This window comes from Coenobita brevimanus, chromosome 70, assembly GCF_032717465.1.
Source record: "Coenobita brevimanus isolate Jiangsu-jjx chromosome 70, ASM3271746v2, whole genome shotgun sequence".
Classification (NCBI taxonomy): domain Eukaryota; kingdom Metazoa; phylum Arthropoda; class Malacostraca; order Decapoda; family Coenobitidae; genus Coenobita; species Coenobita brevimanus.
Genome location: NC_137023.1, coordinates 37,698,306 through 37,719,075, shown reverse-complemented (window position 1 = coordinate 37,719,075; position 20,770 = coordinate 37,698,306).

The following is a 20,770-nucleotide window of genomic DNA, read 5'->3' as shown; positions in this document are numbered from 1 at the left end:
TTAACTGGGAATTTTCTCCCTTCTCAGTGTCAGTAACGGGTATTAGGTAACGTTTTACTAATGAATGATGGGGTTGGGGATTAGGTTCTCTCTCTCTCTCACGTACTTTACTTATTTTGACATTCTCCTCTCCCTCCACTCCATTCCCTCTCCCTTCCTCGTGGTTCCTCCCTTCTTGCCCCTTGTTCCTTCCCCGTGCTGTTATTTTTACCCCCTTCTCATCCTTTTCTAGCTCCGACCCCCCTTTCTTACCTATATTTTCCTTCCCCCTCCTCCCTATACACTCCTTCCCTCTCCCCTCGTTGTCTCCTTCTCTCCCTCTTCCTTCGCTCTCTCCCTCTCTCCCTCCCTTCTCTGAGTCTCCTTTTATCTATACTTATTCCTCCCTGCCTTGTCATTTGCTTCTGGAACCCAGATTTCTCAGCCTTAGATAAGGGTTAGAAATATTAATTACACCTGTTTTTCCTTGCTTATCACCTGTGTTTATATGATCATTATTTAAGATACGTCAGTTGTCAGAATGAACTATAGGGATTTAATCAGAACAGAATATACACTTTGGGTTGATAATTCTTTGAGGTGAGTTTAATCGCACGTCATACGCTGGAAGGAAATACAATTCTCTCCTCGACCAAAACGCATTTTAGTTTTAAAACCCTGTTGTAGGTTTATCTTTAGATTAATAAAAACGTCTGAAGTTGGCTGAATTTCAACGTTAGGTAGGCATTTTGCAGTCAAAGGCTTGATAAAAACTGAAGCGAGATGAAGGCAGTAATTTTCACCGCAGTTTGATTGATGTCCATAAAAAGAGGAGCCAAGAGAAAAATAAACGATGAAAATGAGAGAGAGAGAGAGTACCCATCACCACAACCATCCCCAGTGTAATGGTGTATTGCGAGTGTATTAAGTGGCTACACCAGCACCGTCGCCTCTGTTTCCACGCCATCGCATTTTAACTGTCAGTGTGATACAAGTCAAGTGGATGAGAGGATCAGCGTGCACTTTAACCTTCTCATTTTCAGCCGGAGAACACGATTTTTTACCTAACTCTTCCTGACATTAAACGGTTTTGCTCAGCTAAGGAGAGCTCGTTGGTAGTGAAAGGGGTTAATAGTGGATGTATCTAACCCTTCTAGGTCAAAAAGTCGCTTGTAAATTTAATAATATAGTCTGGAATTAGCAATATTAAGATGACGTTCTCTGGTGAATGGATTACCCGTGATAGGAGTCCACCCATTACCTCGGTGTTGCTGGTATGGCCTTTTTACTCTATCTTGGCCTAAAATTGCCATCTCTCCATCATGAATGCTGAGTTATAACTAGCCTATAAGATTAACGATAGAATATGGTGCTAATCATGAAAGGATGTAGAGCTGTAGCCACTGAACTAAAAATACGCAATAAACGGATGAAAACCTAGGCCAAGTTAAATTAAAAGTGGCATTGTAATCAATTTATTATAAGTATTCGGCTGTCATTGTGGTATGTATCTTGACGCAGCAAACAACATTTTTGTCTTATTAATTTATTTGTTCAGCCTTGTTGCTCCTGTATCGCAGAATAATGATAATAATACCATGGATAATGAAGGGATATTGTCAGTTAAGCTTATTAGGGTATTATGTGTAGCTAATTATATTTTCCTGTCCTGTCCTGAGTAAGACTAGGCAGTACAATGACTTAATCTGCTTGTTCTTGGAGCTGTGTATTGAAGGACTGAATGGCATTACGACGATCACAAACAAGCTGTGGTATACTGGGTTATCATTAGCTTTTCTTTATTCCTAGATGCAGCCTCTTAAAATAACTGGTAATTATTTCCACTCCATATTTTTCGACGTGGAGCCAAGACAGACTTAGTTATTATGTGTTAAGGAAAGAAAATACCCGATTGCTCAACTACTGATTCTTTTCTTTGACAGGTATGTGTACTTTCTGTGAATTGAGGGTCAGGGGTTCGAATTTACGCCAGGCACACAAGTAATAACCAAATATTCCATCTCAACGGTGTTATTTTAAGTACCTAAGTTTTGTCAAAGTACCCAGGATATAATTAAGTTTAAGGGTTATTTTTCGTTTTTCTTTTATGACGATTACAGATAAACTTTTTTTATTTTTTATTCAAAGAAAGTATTTAGTTAGAAAGAGAAGTTTGTGCTAGGATCATATATATAACAGGAGTACCATTGGTTTGAATTCTAACCAATATTGCCAACCTCTCTTCTGTTTCCTATCCCTCTTCTAGAATCCTCTGTGCCTCTTCCATTTCTTTTTCTTCAGTCCCCCCTATTTCATCCATTCTCTCTCCTTCTTCTTCCGTGTCGATGATCCGGCTTTGTGCTGGATTTTGGCACAAGGTTCTTACTGTTCTTCTCTTCTGCCATTCCTTTTTCCTCTGTCCCTTCTGTTTCTTCCATTCTCTCTTCTTCCATCCTCTGCTTTCATTCCATTTTCTTTTTCTTCCATTGCCTGGTGTTCCCTCCCCTCGTCTTCCATTCCCTTTTCCATACCTTCTTCAGTCCTTCCTTTTTTTCTTGTATCCGCTGTTATTCTTCCATCCCCTCCTCCTCCTCCTCCTCCTCCATAACTTCTACGGTATGAACAATCTTTTCTCCGCCTTCCCCCCCTTTTTTTCTACCACGTCTTTCTCGAAGTCCTTACAATGCTTTTTTTTTTTTTTTTTTTTTTTTTTTTTTTTTTTAAGTCCCTCTTCCCCCTTTTGCGTGTACTTTTATTTTAATTCCTTTCCATGCCTCTTTTTTAATTACCGTTATTTTTTCTCCTCCTCCTTCGTCGCCTGTAAACCCGCATCTTGCCCTCTTTTTTCATGACATATTTATGCCTGTTGTCTTAATCATCTGTAGTAAATAAATTTTAGAGACACGTTCTGTCGTAAATTTTATGATCACCTCTACTTGCTACATCCGTCATTTTGTTGTTTGCCCAGTTTACAGCAGTTTCCGTACCAGCATTGACAGTGATGTGTATAAAAATTAACCTACACGTTTTTGATTACTTATATGGCAGCAGTCCCTTTTCTTTCTCCGTCTTGTCTGCAGTAATATTTATGGTATCGAGACAGGAATAGTAATTTGTTTTACCGGTCATTGTCCAGGATAATATTGAGTGATGACGTTAGTACGATATTTGTGAGTATAATTTCTTCATAAACGGATTAAACAAAAAATTCAGATGCCCAATTTGTTTGTATTATAGTCTGTGTCGTTATATTTTTACCCGCGCTCTGTAATACTGTAATTTATCAAACCGAATGTGATTTCAGAATTAATTTGTCAGTGTTGTGTCAGATTATCGTTAATATTTTCCTAACTTTTGCAGGATGGATCTGAACTGAACTTTGCAGACTTTTGTATGTCACGTAAATGTAGCTGCCAGTCATAATTATATTAGTCTCTTTACACGTTTTTGATTACTTATATGGCAGCAGTGAATTACACACACACACACACACACACACACACACACACACACACACACACACACACACACACACACACACACACACACACACACACTGAAAAGTTGGTCTCATTGTCCACTCTGAAGCGGGAGTGTCAGGCTCCTCGCTCGCTTACGTCCGCTTTATATTGCGACCTGTCCGATAACGTAAACAGTGATTTTTAACAAAGTTTTCCTGTTTAGCTTCCTAAAAAGGTAAATCCCCTTAATCATGGCACCCTAATGTTCGCCAGCTTTATCTCTTCTGCAGCTTAAGTTCTCGTCTTAAACTTCCAGCTGCTTGTAACCTCCCTCCTTCCCCCAACCTCTTAACCCATTAAACCCACACTTGCAGATTCCTGACGTCCCGGATTTTATATTATTAACCATGAACCCCTTGGATCTTTGTCCAACATGATCGCCCTCCCACACCTAACCTGCCACCCCGTCTACTTTCCCTCACCTGACCACACTCTTCACCTGACCAAACCCTTCGTGAATCCGGCCTCTTTTACCCACTAACTTCTCTACTACAGTTACTCACCGGCAGCGACCCACATCTCAAAGCTACTGATATCCCAAGTAACGATTTCCATGATAAGCCTTATACCCAACTTACATACAGCTTAAACACAGCTTATCAAGGCTTAACCATAACTTATACGCAGCTTATACGCAACTTTACGCCCCGATACTTTAATTCCTGATCTACTTTTTGTCCTCAGCTTTCCGATTTTTTTTCCCTTCCGGGGCTCCTAAACAGGCTAAATTTTTCCCGCATGATTATAAAACTTTGGAAAGAGTTTTCGACCCTCAACCCCGCCCATCGCTTGTGAGGAAATAAAAATGTTGGCGCTGGTGCGGGAATGATTTATGTGAGGAGGTGAGCGGTTAAGGCAGATTTTTACCCACCCCTCCTTCCTCCTCCCACACCCTTCCCTCCATCATTTTTTTCTTTCCTCCTGCACCTTTTGCCCTCTTACCACCCTGCCTCCATCACTTCCATTCCCCTGCATTACTCTATCTTGCAGCACCCTTCTCCTCCTCTCCTGCCTCTTCGTCTTCTTCGTCCCCATGGCACACCTCTGTTCTCCCGTTCCTCGCTCTCCTGCACGTCACACACACACACACAGACACACACACACACACACACACACACACAGACACACACACACACACACACACACACACACACACACACACACACACACACACACACACACACACACACACACACACACACACACACACACACACACACACACACACACACACACACACACACACACACACACACACACACACACACACACACACACACACTCCTTTACCTCTCACCTTCTCGACCTCTCATCTCCTTCTGTACCTCTCATTTTCTATCCCTCGCCCTCTCTTCAACCTCTATTCTCCTCCTTTCCCTGTCGCTTATTCCTTATCCAAAACGTTTTCTTTCAACACCTCATTGATTACGCCGCCAGGTCTGTTGTTCCTAATCAATCACTATCCAGCTTCCAACATCACATCTTCCTTCCTGCCTTTCAACCCTAGTCTTTAACTGTTAGAACAGTTCTCTTGGTTATAATTTTCCGTGTAACAAACAGCCACTAAAGGACCAACAGATTGTTGCAGTTTGCTTTCCTTTGTACTCTTATGTACTCCTCCCCACAACCGTGCGCTATCCCCACACAATGTCTTTCATTTTCTGCACATTCATTCTGCTTCCTCCTCCATCCCTTCGTTTTCTGTCTCCATACTCATGTTACAGTTCCCCATACGCATTTCTTCCTCATCTTACACCTCTCCTTTTTCTCACTTTTTTTTTTTTTTTTTATAACTTTTATTGTACCTTTCTTCTCCCGCATCTCTTCTCCAACGCTTCTCTCTCCTCCCGCATTCCTCCTGCCTCTCAAACTTCGTGGCCAGAGGGCGCCACACTTCCCACCTCACCACAGTGATTCGCTAAGGCTGCTTCCCTGTTTATCCTCTTCTCTTCCGGCTTCTTCTTTCCCACTCATTCACGGCTGCGCTTGAGGGAGACACTCTGTTGCCGAGTTGTGTGGCCGAGGTGAAAAGAGGCCTTAGAGGTACGGTGTCACAAAGGTGATCGGGGATTTCACACTGTTCTTGCTGTTTGCTTAATAATTTCATAAGGCAATATGTTATGTAAAGTTATTTAAAGTTTTGACTAGAAACAGTAGGCATATGTTTAAGTAAGAAGTTTGTGGAGAATTTTAATTCAAAATGTTAGGTTGCAAATGTTAGTAATTGTACAAGGACCTCAGACAGCAGTGGCTGACACGGACTCTGAAACAGAAGCAGGTTGCATGAGTCGTCTGATTGTGTAGGAACCAGGATAGGGTTAGCAACTAGGACAGTTTTGGATACTCTTATTACTATGGAAAAATCGTCAGCATTTCTTGTATTTCGCATCATTCCATGTATTTTGTATTCCTGATAATTTCCCATTCGTCATTTTTCTCCATTTCTTTCTTTACCTTTATATATATTTTTTTTTCATTTTTATGTTCCTCTTCATGTCCCCGTTGACTATTGGTATTATCATGTTTATCTGTTTTTTTTACACTAAGGCTTATACGTGTGTAACTCATTGTCAGTAGAATAAAATCGTTTGGTGTTGGCATGAATAGGTGATACTAGAGCTGTCCCCATCATACTGGTACTATTATTAAGAGAGAGAGAGAGAGGGGAATGAAGGAGAGGGTGAGGGGAGATACATGTTCTAGGGTAATTAAGGTTGCATGATGAATACGAGGCGAGGGGATGGTGATGTGAGCAAAGGGTGAGAGAGGGGAGAGGGTGAGGGAGAGGAGAGAGTGGGGGAGGGTAGCGATAGGGTGAAGACAGAGGGCGAGAGAGGGGAGAGAGGTGGCGAGGGGAGGGGAGAGAGGGGGAGTGTGGGTGAGGGCACTACCACATCCATCTTCCTCTCCCAGTATTCCTTTCCCTTTGCTAATTTCCCTCACTCTCCCTCATTATTTCTTCGTCCCTTTCATCACGCTCCCCTGTTCCAGTCTCCCGCTTCCTCCGCATCATATTACCCCCTCCTATTATCTTTCTTATGTCTCCTATCTTTTTTTAATCCCATTTTCTTACTTTTTTTTTTATGTACCCACACCATTTTCTTATCGTACATTCTTTCTCATTTTTATTCCCCATGCCGCCATTCTTTATCTCCCCCGTCCAGCTTTTCTCTGTCTCTCCCCTCCCTGTCTCCTCCTCCTCCTCCTCTCGATCCCCTTCCCACCCGGACTCAACTTAGCGAAGTGCTCACTTATCTTCCTCCGTCTCTCGCTTTCACCACAAAATTTCTTCCATCCATCTTTCGCTCGTCCTGTCTGCCTTTTTTCCTTTCCTTCCTTGCTTCCTTGTCACTACTGGTCATCCTTCGGTCTCTCCTTCTTTCCCGCTTTCCTTTCTTAGATCTCCATCTTTCCCTCATTTTATTCGTGTCTTCCTCTCTTGTAACATTTTCTCGCACTCGCCTTCCCGATTACTTCCTTCATGACAGCCTTCAGTCCCTACATTCCTTCGCGCTCCCTCCTTCTCTCATGCCTTGGTTTCCCTTACAAATTCCTTGATCCTTCTCTCTAGCAGTTGTCTCGTCCCCCCTCCCCCCCCCTCGCTTTTCTTCCATTTTTCCTTGCGTCCTCCTCTTCTTCACTCCTTTGGTGCTCAGAATAATTTTATCCTTAATTATTCTTTTCCTTTCCTCCTCCTCCTCCTCCTCCTCCGATTTTTTCATTTCTCTCTGAATATCCTCTCGCATATCACCTTCATTATTACTGTCCATTATTCTCTCTTCCAATATTTCTTTCATTTTTTTTCATTTTCTCCTTCGTTTTCCGTTATCCTTTGTCCATTCATCATTCATGACATTCCTCATTTATTAATCTAATCGTCCCCCCAAAAATCTCTCTCTCTCTCTCTCTCTCTCTCTCTCTCTCTCTCTCTCACACACACACACACACACACACACACACACACACACACACACACACACACACACACACACACACACACACACACACACACACACACACACACACACACACACCGCTCGCTGGTGCAGTGGTAACGTTCCCGCTTGCCAACTGGTGGACGGGAGTTCGCGCCTCGCTCAGGTTGCGAAAAGTTTCACTGACGAAGTGGGTGGTTACTGTCCCCCTTGAGCAAGGGGACGGGTGTGTGCGTGTGTGAAGGTCACAGCCTTGCCCTTAGATCGGACTATATGAGCTCTCAGCTCCCTTCCGGGAGGGTAAAAGCTGACAATCACGACCATCAAGTGATCCTGACCGACCCGGTGAATTACACACACACACACACACACACACACACACACCTGCGATGAGATGCAGATAAAGTGATAGAGAGGAGTGGCCAGAGGAGGAATTACAGACATTCTTTTGTTTCAGCCGAATTAGAGTTGCATGGCGCAGAGAGGAAAGAGGAGAAAAAGTGGAGGAGAAGGAAGGAAGTCGGAGGAAATTTTGAGGAAGTTTGAGGAAGTGTAATGCAAACAGAAAAATACGTGGAGAAACAGTAGCTGTCATCCATTTACCTCTCTATTAGTTGGTGTCTTTTTTTTTTTTTTTTTGGACTATTTTTTTTCTATATTTTGTCTCCGTCGGTTTATTCGTCACTCTCCATTAATAGATGTATTTATTTTAATTATTATTTATCCACTAATTTGTATCGTTTAGGGTATATTGCACTTATTTCTGTTGTACAAGTACGCACAGGCCTGTGCCTAGTGATGTCTGTGAAAATTCCCTGACTTGCAAATTGCTTAAGTTTAACACTGTGTTCTGTATGTATTGGAGGTAGCGGCTGTAGAATATATTATTGTGGAAAACAGGCATTAGTATTCATAGAAAGTTCGTCTCTTTACTCGGATGCATGTGTAAGTAAAGAAAAAAATGTTTGCACACAGTTGGGCCTGTTGATGGAGGAAAAGAATTGAGAGAGGAATGATACGTGGGTGATCGATTGGCTCATTTCACTGGGCATGCAGCTGATAGTTATCCCATATTGAACTTTCATTTTCATCTCGTTTGGATCACCTCATCCTTACATGGGAAAGAAGACGAGGACGATGATGACTTGGCACAAGGAACTGAAAAGACCCCATCGTTTTCCTAGGTTCTCTTCTATGCGAACACGAAAGCACTGAGGACTATTGATAATGGAAATGCACATTATCACCCTCTTTCCTGCCCACCTTCCCAGCCTGCCGTCGGTGGTAACAGCGCAATAAGCTTAGGTGGAGAGACAGGTGACAAGGATTGGAGTTAGGGCAAGCACCATCTCAGCATCCCACTCACCCACCCCACTCACACACCCACCCACCCAGCTCACACCCACCCCACACACATTCACCACACACACTCACCTCGCTTGTTCAACTCACATTCATCCCACTCACACACAACCCACTCATACTTGGCCCACTCAGCTCACTCACTCGGCCCATTCACACTCAGTCCACTCGCACTCATCCCACCCTTCTCTCTCTCTCTCTCTCTCTCTCTCTCACACACACACACACACACACACACACACACACACACACACACACACACACACACACACACACACACACACACACACACACACACACACACACACACACACACACACACACACACACACACACACACACACACACACACACACACACACACACACACACACACACAGCATTCCGTATTCATGGGACACGGCTCCAGCATATCACTCGAGTTGTAATTCCAGGTAAAACGCAAGTTTGCCTTATTTCGTATTTAGTTTTCTGACAGGAATAAATTTGCTGTACGATTTGTCTGCATATTTTAAGGATGTCAGTGGATTTATTTATTTATTTACTTATTAATGTATTTAGTTTTTTATCTAATCGGTTAGGCCATATTGAATTAATGGTCACAATTATTAACATCGCTAAAATTAGGTAATTTCTCATAGGCATTTTATTCAGATTATGATTGGAAGCAGCTCCTCTGAGGTATATTTTTCAAGCAACGATCGATTCTGACTTAGACGACCCATTGATCTGCATTAACAGTGGGATAAAACTTTGCAAACCACATATTTCCAGATACTCTATATTTGGACGGCGTGAGTGAGATGTTGGGTGATATAAGTTATTTAGCGCTTCAGTTGACGTATAAATTACAGCCTGGAGCAAGAGATGGGGGTGTCTGACGTCTGAATGATAGTGAGGTGAGTGAGATGGATGATGGTGAGGTGTTCTTATGTGGAGTGTCCATGAGTGGAGTGGTGTGTCCGTGAGTTGAGTGGGGTGTTAATTAGTGGAGTAGAGTGTCCTTGAATAGAGTGGGGTGCATGTGGAGTGGCTTGTCCTTGAATGGGGTGGTGTATCCTTAAATTGAGTTGAGTGAGTGTGGGTGAGCTGTGTAAGTGGGGTGGAGGTGTCTGAGTGGGATGGGTGTCTGAGTGGGGTGGAGGTGTCTGAGTGGGATTGGTGTTGGTGTGGTGTGTGAGTGGGTGCGGTTGTCTGAGTGGGATGGGTGTTGGTTTGGAGTCTGAGTGGGGTGGAGGTGTCTGAGTGGGATTGGTGTTGGTGTGGTGTGTGAGTGGGCAGGGTTGTCTGAGTGGGATGGGTGTTGGTGTGGTGTGGGAGTGGGCGGGGTTGTCTGAGTGGGATGGGTGTTGGTGTGGTGTGTGAGTGAGCAGGGTTGTCAGAGTTTGCAGGATTGTCTGAGTGGGGCAGGGTGAGTGGGATGGGGTGGGTGTGATTGTGTTATCGCTATGGCCTCCCTCTGAGTCCTCCACCCTTATTTATTATTATATTCCATTAGCGAGCCTCTCGTGCCTGGAAGGACCCGTTATCACCTGGCTTAGGGTTGTTATTGTTATTACTGTGGCTTTTATTGTTGCTTACCTTGACTCTCTCTCTCTCTCTCTCTCTGTAGTATTGTCCCTTTCATTTTCGCCCATTCTCTTCAACCAAGACCCTCCCTTTCATTTCCCTCATTCTCCTCTCCGCAACATACAACAGCTTTCGTTCTCTCTGTTACAGCCTTTTGTCTCTCGCTCTCTCTCTCACACGTACCCTCCCATTCTCTTATTTCACTTGCCCTCCCCCAACAAATGGCCCCATCCCCGCCCCCCATAAAACCCCCATAAAGTATACGTGAACTGTGATATTTATACCTAGTTGGGGACCCCTCTCACCACCACCACCACCAGGACAACTCTCACCATCACGACCCCTCTCACCACTGCCACCACCACCACCTTACCGCCGCACACTATGGCAATGGATGGGTTGGTGGCCCCAGCTGTATGGGACATGTTTAGGCATGTGTGTTCACACACAAACATTGAGTCACCTACTCACAAAAACACTCAGTCACCCACACACACAAACAGTCAGTCACCTGCTCAGATAAACAAACAGTTATCCACTCACACACACACTCGGTCACCGGCTGACACGAACATTATCACCCACTAACATAAACATCGTCACCCACTCTCACAAACACTGTCACCCACTCACACAAGCGCCGTCACCCACTCATACAAACACCGTCACCCACTCACACAAACACCGTCACCCACTCACACAAACACTGTTACCCACTCACACAGTGTCGTCCCACTCTCTCTCTCTCTCTCAAGCTTATCTTTCCTCAGATTTTCTCGTTCCTCCTGTACCCCTTATCTGCCATTTCTTTCTTCGTCGTCCTTCAAACTTTTCGGCCAAGTCTCAGTTCTTTCACGTGTCCCTTTTCATTCAGTTTCTTATCTCCATTCCTTTTCCTCTCCCCTTTCCTTTCATTTCTCTTTAATTTTTCGTTTTGTTTTCCCTGTTATTTCCCCTATCCTATCTACTTACCCACCTCCTTTCTTGCCTTAAGATTATATATTTTCTAGTCCAACTGTCCTTCCCTCTCATTTCTCTCCTATTTATTCGTTTTCATTTTACTTCACCCTCCCTTTCCTCTATTTTATGTGTCCTTTCTCCTCTCATCCGGAGTCCCTAGTAGTTTCTCTTTCCCTTCTTTATGCCTGTTTCTCCTCCTGCTGCTGCAGCTCCTTCTTTTCCTACTACTACTACTTCTACTACTATTACTTCTTCTGCCGCTGCCGCTGCTCCTCCTCCTCCTCCCCAGCCCGCCCAGCCGCAATGCCGCCTGCTCAGCCGCCCAGCCAGTTGACTTGACTACCTCCCCACCAGCCCACCCGCGATGCGACCCGCCTCAGCCGCCCAGCAGCGATGCCGCCCTCCCGTCCGCCAAGCTTTGTTGCCCTCCCTCCCGCCCAGACCCACAGGCGCCCGCCAACTCACTCAAGTCACAAAGGCCTTCCCCAACCCTCCCAATCGCTCAGGCGTCAGCCCTCCTGCAGAGTCCCCCAGTTGTCCGCCCGCCAAGCTGCCTGTCTGCCGAGCCTCCTAACCACCCGCTCAGCTGCCTTCCACTTGCCTACTTAGTCAGCTGCCCGCCCAGCCTGGCCGCCCATCCGGCACCCTGCACGGTCCCCAGCCTACCTGGCCCCACCGGGCCCCCGCCTGGCCGCCCGCCCGGCCCCCCGCTCGGCCCCCACTTCCTGGCCTCCCGGGCACCTGACCGGCTCCCCACCCGCCCAACCCCCAGCCCACCCGACCCCAAGCCCGGTCCCCAGTCTGTACGGAGCCCATGCGGCCCCCAGTCCACCCGGACTACGGTCTGCATGGCCCACACGCGGCCTCCAAGCAGCCCTAGCTTCTGCCATGCCCCCGCTTCCCGGTCCACCAGACCCACGGCCCACCTGGCACCCAGCCCAGCCTCAAGCCTACCAGGCCCCCAGCCTGCCCAGCCCCCACCCAGCTCCCGGCCTCCTCCCGGCCTGCCCATCCCAGAGCCCGGCTTCCGGCCCTTGCCCTGCCTCAGGCCCCTGCCCAGACCCAGGCACCTGCTTGGCTCCTGGCCCCTGCGTGGCCCCTGGTCCCCACCAGCCCCCTGCCCCCACCTGGCCCCTGGTCCCCACCAGCCCCCTGCCCCCACCAGCCTCCTGGTCCCCACCAGCCCCCTGCCCCCACCTGGCCCCTGGTCCCCACCAGCCCCCTGCCCCCACCTGGCCCCAGGACCCCAGACTGCCCAGCCTCCAGCTCGGCCTCCGGCCCCTGCCCGGTCTCTGGACCCCACCTGGCCCCATGGCCTGCCTGGCCCCTAGCTCGCCTGACCCAACCCGACCCTAGGCCTACCAAGCCCCCAGCCCGCCCAACCCTTGGCTGGCCTAGCACTCAGCAGACCCAGCATACGACCTGCCAGACCACTCCCTGCCTGCCTGTCCCGTAGGCTGCCCAGCCCCTGCCCAACCCCTGGTCCCTGCCCAGTCTCCGGCCCACTCCCAGCCCCCGTCCCACCTGGCAACAGGTCCTCACGGACCTAAGCCCACCTGCCTGCCTGGCCCGTCTACCCGGGATATCGGCCCGTCCATCCCTCAGTCCGCCTGGCCCCTAGCCCCCGGCCCCCAGCCCCCAGTTTGGACCTAGACTGGCCCCCGGCTCACCTGGCCGCCCAGCCAACGGTCCCCACCTGACTCACGGCACCCACCCTGCTCACGTTCCCCACCTGATCCACGGCCCCCAGCCGCATATTTCCGTTCTGTACGCTTCTCACCACCGGGAACAATAAGCCAGGAACGACACTCGCCCCTTTGTTTCAAAACAAACCATAGGTTTTTCTCGAAACTATGCTCAATGCATTTCCCAAGCAAATATACATAAATTATAACCCAGAGGTCGGCAACCTGCAGCTCAGGAGCTGCATGCGGCTCTTTTAGGACACTTTTGCGGCTCCAGGAGCTTCGTCTATCTATCTATTGCCAGACGCCTCAATCCCGTTTGGGGTGGCCACAAACAAATCGCCTCCAAGTCGCCCTGTCCCCTGCCATTTCACTGCCCTGCTCCCAACTCACACCCCCCTCTCTCATATACCTCTCCACCCCATCCCTCCATCTCATCCTCGGCCTCCCCCTCCATCTTCCCCCCTCCACCTCACTCACATACACTCTCTTCGTCAGTCTTTCACCCTCCATCCTCTCCACATGGCCAAACCACCTCAGTGTGTTCCTCATAACGCTTCCTATCGCATCCACATCCACACCACAACGCTCCTTTATATCTTCATTCGTCAGCCTGTCTCTCCACGTGACTCCACAGGCTCCTCTTAAATAACTCATTTCCACTGCTCTCACTCTTGACTTGTGTCCTTCCAACAATGTCCAAGCTTCACTTCCGTACGTTAGAGTTGGTATAACAATACTGTCATGTAGTAACTTTTTCACTTCCATGCTCACTTCCCTGTTTCTTATCACTGCTTTCAAAGAACCAGCAACCTTTCTTCCCTGCTGTACCCTTTCAAGCACTTCACCCTCCAACCCTCCATCCTTACTCATCACACTACCCAAGTACTTAAACGTACTCACATTTTCCAATTCCTCACCATCCAACCTCGCTGTACATTCACTAACTTCACCTCTCTCAAAGACCATCACTTTACTCTTCCCTACATTCACCTTTAGATTCCGTTTCTTACACACTCTCCCAAACTCATCCACCAAGCCTTGCAGCTCCCCTTCGTCTTCGCTCAACAACACAGTATCATCTGCAAACAACAGTACAGGGAGTTTCCAAACACTATCCTCTCTCACCAGGGCCACTCCAACATCCACTACCCTACCTTTTATCTCTTTTATTACCCCATCCATGTACAGATTGAACAACCATGGAGACATGACACAACCCTGTTTCAAACCAACTTTCAAAGAGAAAAATTCACTTAGTTCACCATCCACACGTACTGCAGCCTTCGCACCATCGTACATACTCTTCACAGCATTCAACAACTTCCCATCTATTCCATATATTCTTAACACTTTCCACAATCCTTGTCTATCCACCCTGTCAGGAGCTTCGTAAATAATAAAATATTCATTCAGAACGAAGATATCATATAACTATGGTAAAGCATACTGAATAAATTACAGATCACATTATTATATTTTGATTCGCTTTGTCAATACAAGTAGGTCGAACAATATCACCGTAACGTTTTGTTTAGATTGAGAAGTACTGTATATTTCGGTTTATGAGACATTTTTTGTATTGCGGCTTGGAGAGTACAACATTTTTATGAAACTTTAAAGTAAATGGCTCTTCTAGCTGTAATGGTTGCTGACCTCTGTCCTAACCTAACCTATCCCAATAGAGCTGCTTGGCTGAGGTGACTGGCTGTGGTATTGATACGACCCCCGCCTGGCCCCAGTCCCCGCCCGACCCCTGCACAGCCCATGGCTCACGCCTGGCCTCTGCCTGGCCCCAGGCAACTGCCCAGCCCCTGACCTGACCCCCAGTTCGGCCCCAGACTGGTCCTACGGGCCCTGCCCGGCCCCAAGCCCCTGCCAAGCCCCCACCTGGCCTCCAGCCCCCACCCAGCCCTCATCCCTTCCGGCCCCCACCGGGCCTCCGTCCCTCACCCAGTCCCAGTCCTGCCTGGCCCTTGACCCCTGCCCGGCCCCTGGCTCCCGTTCAGCCCCGTGCCTGGCCCCCATTTCGGCCCCAGACTTACCCCCTGCCTGCCCAGTCTCCGGTCCCTGCCAGGCCTCTGGCCCCAAGGCCCCAGTTCTAGCCCGGCCCCTGCCTGGCCCCCAGCCCCCGGCTCTTGGCTCCCGACCCCCTACTGGACCCCAACCCCTGGCCACTGGCTACAGACTCCCGACTGGACCCTAGCCCCCAGCCGGCCCCTGGTCCCCAACCTGGCCCCTGCTTCGGCCACAAACTGGCCCCTGGCCTGGTCCCTGCTTTGTCCCCAAAGTGGCCCCTGGCCCGGCCCCCGCCTGGCCCTCCGCCTCACTTCAGGCCCCCACTTCGGACTGGCGGACGGCCGAGCTGCCGAGCGGCCAGGTGGGAGGGGGAGCAGGCAGGTGGGTGGGTGGTGTACGGACAGATGGGTAGGCGGGCGGGCAGGTAGGTGGGTGGGTGGGTAGATGGGCGCATGGATGGATTGGCGGACGGGTGGTTGGGTTTGCGGGCGGGTGGGTAAGCAAGTGGTTGGGTTTGCGGGAGGGGGAGGTGGGAGTAGGGGCAGGGGTGTGAAGGGAGCGCGGGAAGTTGGTAGGGGGGACAAGGTGTGGATAAGAGAAGAGGACTTGAATTTGAAAACAGTATGGAAGCATACAGTGATGAGGTAGGGAGGGACAATTTTGTCTTAAAAAATAAGCAAATAAATAAATACATGCGGATTAGATTGGAGTGGTGTGCATGGGGTGGAGTGAGGGTGGGTAGGAATGAGGGTGTGGGACTTCAGCTGGGAGATTATGGAGCTGTGGCATCATGTGACAGTAAAGAGGAAGAGTAAGAGTGAAAAAGTGAGAGGTGAGAAGGTGACATACTGAGAGGCGAAAGAGGGAGTGAGTGGCGATAGAGTTACAGAGTGATGAATGAGAAAGTTACAGAACGAGAGGCGAGAGCGACAGAGCTAGTCAGAACGACACACAGACGGACAAAGACATGGCTGGATACTTTCAAAACAAGTAGTTCTCTTTTTGTGCTGGACAAGCAGAAAAGTTGTGAGAGAGAGAGAGAGAGAGAGTTAAAGGCAACTGAGAAAACTATGAGGCAGTTTCTAAGAGGACTGGAGAGGTCTGGCAGAGGAGGAGGCAGTGGAGGAGAGAAAAAGGAGGGGAAAATGGAAATGAAGGAAAGTGGATATGGCGGAGGTGGAAGGAAGGGAGAAAAATGGTGATGGAAGAGAAGAGAAAAACACAGAGGGAAGAAAGAAAGGAAGGAAGGAAGGGTGAGGGAGATGAATGAAAAAGGAAAGAAAGGAGGAGGTATGAAGGAAAATGAAAATGAGGAGAAAAATATAGATGGAAGGAATATGAAGATGGAGGACTGAAAAAGATGAGGAAAGGAAGATGGAAGGATGGAAGATAGGAGGAAAGAAGAAGGAAAGCGAAGGTGGCAGTAAGGAAAAGGGAGCTATAACAATGAAGAAAGGAAAAGGGAGGTATAAAAATGAAGAAAAATGGAAGGAGGTGGTACAAGGTGAGTATGCATGGAATTATGAGAGTGAAAAGACATGGCCAGTGAAAAACACCATCATTGTATTAAGTCAGAGGGGTGAGAGGTGGGGGGCAGGCGGGAGATGATGACAGTGGAAGTTTGGAGGGAAATACTGGAGAGAGAAGAGGAGAATGGAGAGGGAAATGATGGAAAGAGCAAATGGAGAATGAGGGAAGTAGGGGTGGTTAAAGGAGAGAAAATGATGAGTGGAAGAATGATATGTTATTCTGGAGGAATGAACAGAGTGAAGATGGGTTGAAGGATTCTTTTAAAGATTTTCTTCCAGTCCCGATCGAAGAGGAGGGGTAAGGTGAAGCGGAAAGGAAAACGACGATGAAGAAGTGGAAGGGAATGGGACATGTTTAAGGAAAAATGTGAGGGGGAAACGGAGTAGGTGATAAGGAAATGAAAATTTTGTGGGGAAGACGAAAGGAAAAAAGCTTTGGCAATGGAAGAAGAGAGAGAAAACAAGAAAAGGAGGACGGATAAGGAAGAGGAGAAGATGCAGAAGAGATAGCAAGGAGAAACCAAAACACGAATAAAAGAAAAAGGTAAGGCAAGAAAAAGACTAACGGGACACGGAAAATGAGGATTAATAGACAATGGACGGGAGAGAGACATTAAAAAAAAAAAAATGATGTCTGAGAAGAGAAGAAACAAGAGTGACAGGAGGGAGAAAAACAAGAAAAGAAATGGACCAGATAAGGAAGGAAACAGACAAAAAGACAAAAGTGAGAGACATGAGAGGAAAGGGGTTAGATAAAGGAAGCAGAAGAGGTGGTACAGAGGAAGAAGCAGGAAAGGCAAGAGGATGGGTGAAAAGAGAAAAGAAGTGGTAAGAAGCAAGAGCAGGAGACATAAGAAAGGCAAGAAGGTCGGTGAAGAATAGGAGAAGGATAACAGACACACGCTATGGCAAGAAAGAGGCGAGTTGAAGGGGGAAAGCAGCATAAGAGGTGGTAAGAGAGATGGAGTGGGTGTGAGGAGGGTCGAAGGGAGGAAATGGCTGGCTTAGCACAACATAATTCTATCTCTTCAAGTGTTTGGCGACAGCTGGCAGAGGGGAAAGGGGGGGGGGGAAGAGGAGAAGCAGAAAAAGATAGTAGTACCGGTAGTAGTAGTTGTACTAGTAGCAGTAGTAGTAGTAGTAATTTATTTCGTAATACAGTATACATAATATTACATAACCCAGAAATTCCTGAGGCCACTGTACAGTAAAGAACATACTTAACAATAGCATATCCTTCCGAAAGATGGTTTCTGGTAATCACTTAATAAGTTATATACTGTACACAATATACTCACATATATACATATACATACACATACATAATATGTGAGTGTATGTTACACTCACATGCACATACTGTACATAAAAATAACAAATCACTGCTGCTCTCTTAGGGCAGTGAAAACTATAATTAATGATATAAAAATATTACAAATTAAGCTTTAAAACACAGGAAAGAATAAACATAAGTAACCTACAATGCTAAGACAAAAAAATATAAAGAAAAAAAATCTTTAGAAATATCTGCAAATTATACAAACAGAAAATCTGCAGAACCAAATAAAAAGTTATATAAGCAAGTACTAAGAAATAAGAAAAAAAAAGTTAAAATCTAATAAAATAATAATAAAAGGCCACATATGACTGTACATAAAAGTTATCAAAAACTAAAAAATCTAAAATATAAGCAATATTAAAACGTGATGCTAAAAAAATTATATAAAATGACTATACACATATATACATACATATACACACACACACACATACATAGTAATGGTAGTAGTAGTAGCAATGATAATAATAAGTGTGAGCCATAATAGCCAAAGAAATAATATCCATTGCGTAAAGTTATCAACGCAGATTAATTCCCCAAGAATGCGACCCTCAACAGTCACAATTACAGCCAGGTCCCCAACTGCCCTGCTGTGATGAGAAAAAGGAAGATGCAACAGAAAGGAGAGAGAGAGAGAGAGAGATAGTGTGTGTGTGTGTGTGTGTGTGTGTGTGTGTGTGTCAATAACCGTGATGGGCAAACTTGTGATGGAAGGTCTGGGTGCAGAGGCCATCACCACGCCCACCACTTTTCGTCTACTCACTCTCCGAAAATTTCCTTCAGTGTAAGAGATGTGCCTCGTATGGAAAGGGTTTGACAGTACATTCCCCTTCAGTGAGATGAGATTAGTGTTCTTCCTACTGCTAAATCATTAAATTCAGCCTCCAAAAAGGGTTAACTTGCGAACATGACTTTCCCTTCTTTTTTTCCTCGTTTCCTTTCCCTTTTTCCGCCCTTCATTTCTCACTACTTCTCTCCACTTTTCTCTCTCCTCTTCCCTAATCTCTCTTCTGTGTGTGTGTGTGTGTGTGTGTGTGTGTGTGTGTGTGTGTGTGTGTGTGTGTGTGTGTGTGTCCTCTCCCCCTCCACGACCCCTCTCAGTCGCCACTAAAACTTAAAAGTGTATCCGAGCGGCTCCTGATGCCCAAACTTCCGAGGGTAAACTGCTGATTGGGTCAACAGCACATCATAGTTAACGAGGCTGTTAGGGGCAGGAAGGAGGAGGGGGGGGGCCAGAATAAAGGAGAAAGAGAAACGAGACAAGAGGGGGATGGAAGGAAAGAGAGGGGAAGAAGGAAAGGAAAGGCAAGAAGGAAGGGAGGGGGAAGGGAAAGATGAAGAAGAAAAGCAGACATGGAGGAGGAAGGGAAAGATGAAGAAAAAAAGCAGACATGGAGGAGGAGGAGGAGGAAGGGAGAGAGAAGGGGGAGAAATATGAAGAGGAAATGGCAGGTACCAGAAAGAAAACAGCAGGAAGAAAAAGAAAAACGCAGGAAGGATAAAATGAGCAGGTGCAGAGGAAGGACAGACTGGTGCGGAGGAGGAAAAGGGCCAGTATGGAAGAAGAAAAAGGCAAGTACAGAAGGAAAAACAAGTGAGGGGGGAGAAAACGGCAGGTGTAAAGAAACCGGCAGGTACAGAGAAACTGTGCAAGTACGGAGAAAAAGATAGGTATTACATGCCAGGTACAAAAGAAAAAAGGCTAGCTGAAGGGAAGGCCACCGGTTCTAGACTGCTCCACTTGGAGGGTCAGGTACACATATTGATGGGACACAAAGGCATATCATTTACTGATAATTTGCATTTGGGGGGGCAATCGAAAATTTTGGTGGGGCATTGCCCACCCGTGCCCCCCTCTAAAGCCGGCCCTGGGGAAGACTAGAGCTAGAATGAAAGAAGAAAATAGCAGACATGAAGCAGGGAGGGAGGCAGGGACTGAAGAGGCTTGAAGCGAGACGAGACATAATTAGTGAGCAGATGGAGGAAGGATGAAGAGAGATGAAAGGAAAATCCCTAATGAGAAAGGAGACGAGAGAAAGAGGGAGAAGGTGAGGGAGAGAGTGATGAGAAGGCAGGAGATGAGACGAGAAAGAGTGAGAAAGTGAGAGGGAAAGAGTGATAAGGCAGATGAGATGAGATGTTAGTACCAGGACGTCTTTCATTCATTAGAGGTAGCATCAAATAATTCTATGAGTTCTTTTATATGTATAGTAAAATTTTGCAGATGGAGGTATACTTAAAGTCTGGAGCATTTTTTCCGTGTCTGTAATGAATTAAATATAAGCTGTGGCATGTTTTCACTGGTATACATAACACCCTTTGCATGCATCATCAGATGGCCTATTATATATTTCATTCTTTCTACCTCCAGACGAGTTTACTCAACTAAGGAGGGGCAATTTGAAAGGAGTGGGTCAGATGCAGACTTCATTAACCTGTTCAGGACTAGGTATATTTCCTAAGATGAATAAAATAGTCTGGAGGTAGGAAGAACAAGCTATAAAAAATCATGTCATCAAATAGCTGCAGTATAGTTCGGCTCATGGAAAGATAGAGGGAGAAGGTCGGGCTGACTGGCAGAGAGAGAGAGAGAGGGAGATATAAAGAAACTGTTAAGAGATTGAGAGACGGTGGGAGGGAAAAAGAAAGCTGTCAGAAATGGAGAAAGATGGTTAACGACACAGAGGAGACGGAGAGAAAGTGGGAGAAAATGAGCGAGCGAGGAAGTGATGGGAGTCACCAAGAACCTGATAATGACGGTAGGAAAGGAGGAAAGGGGAAGTCAGGGAAAAACCAGGAGAAAAAAGTAACTGACAGCTTGGGAACGTGGAAGGAGAGGGAAGAGACTGTGTGTGTGCGTGTGTGTGTGTGT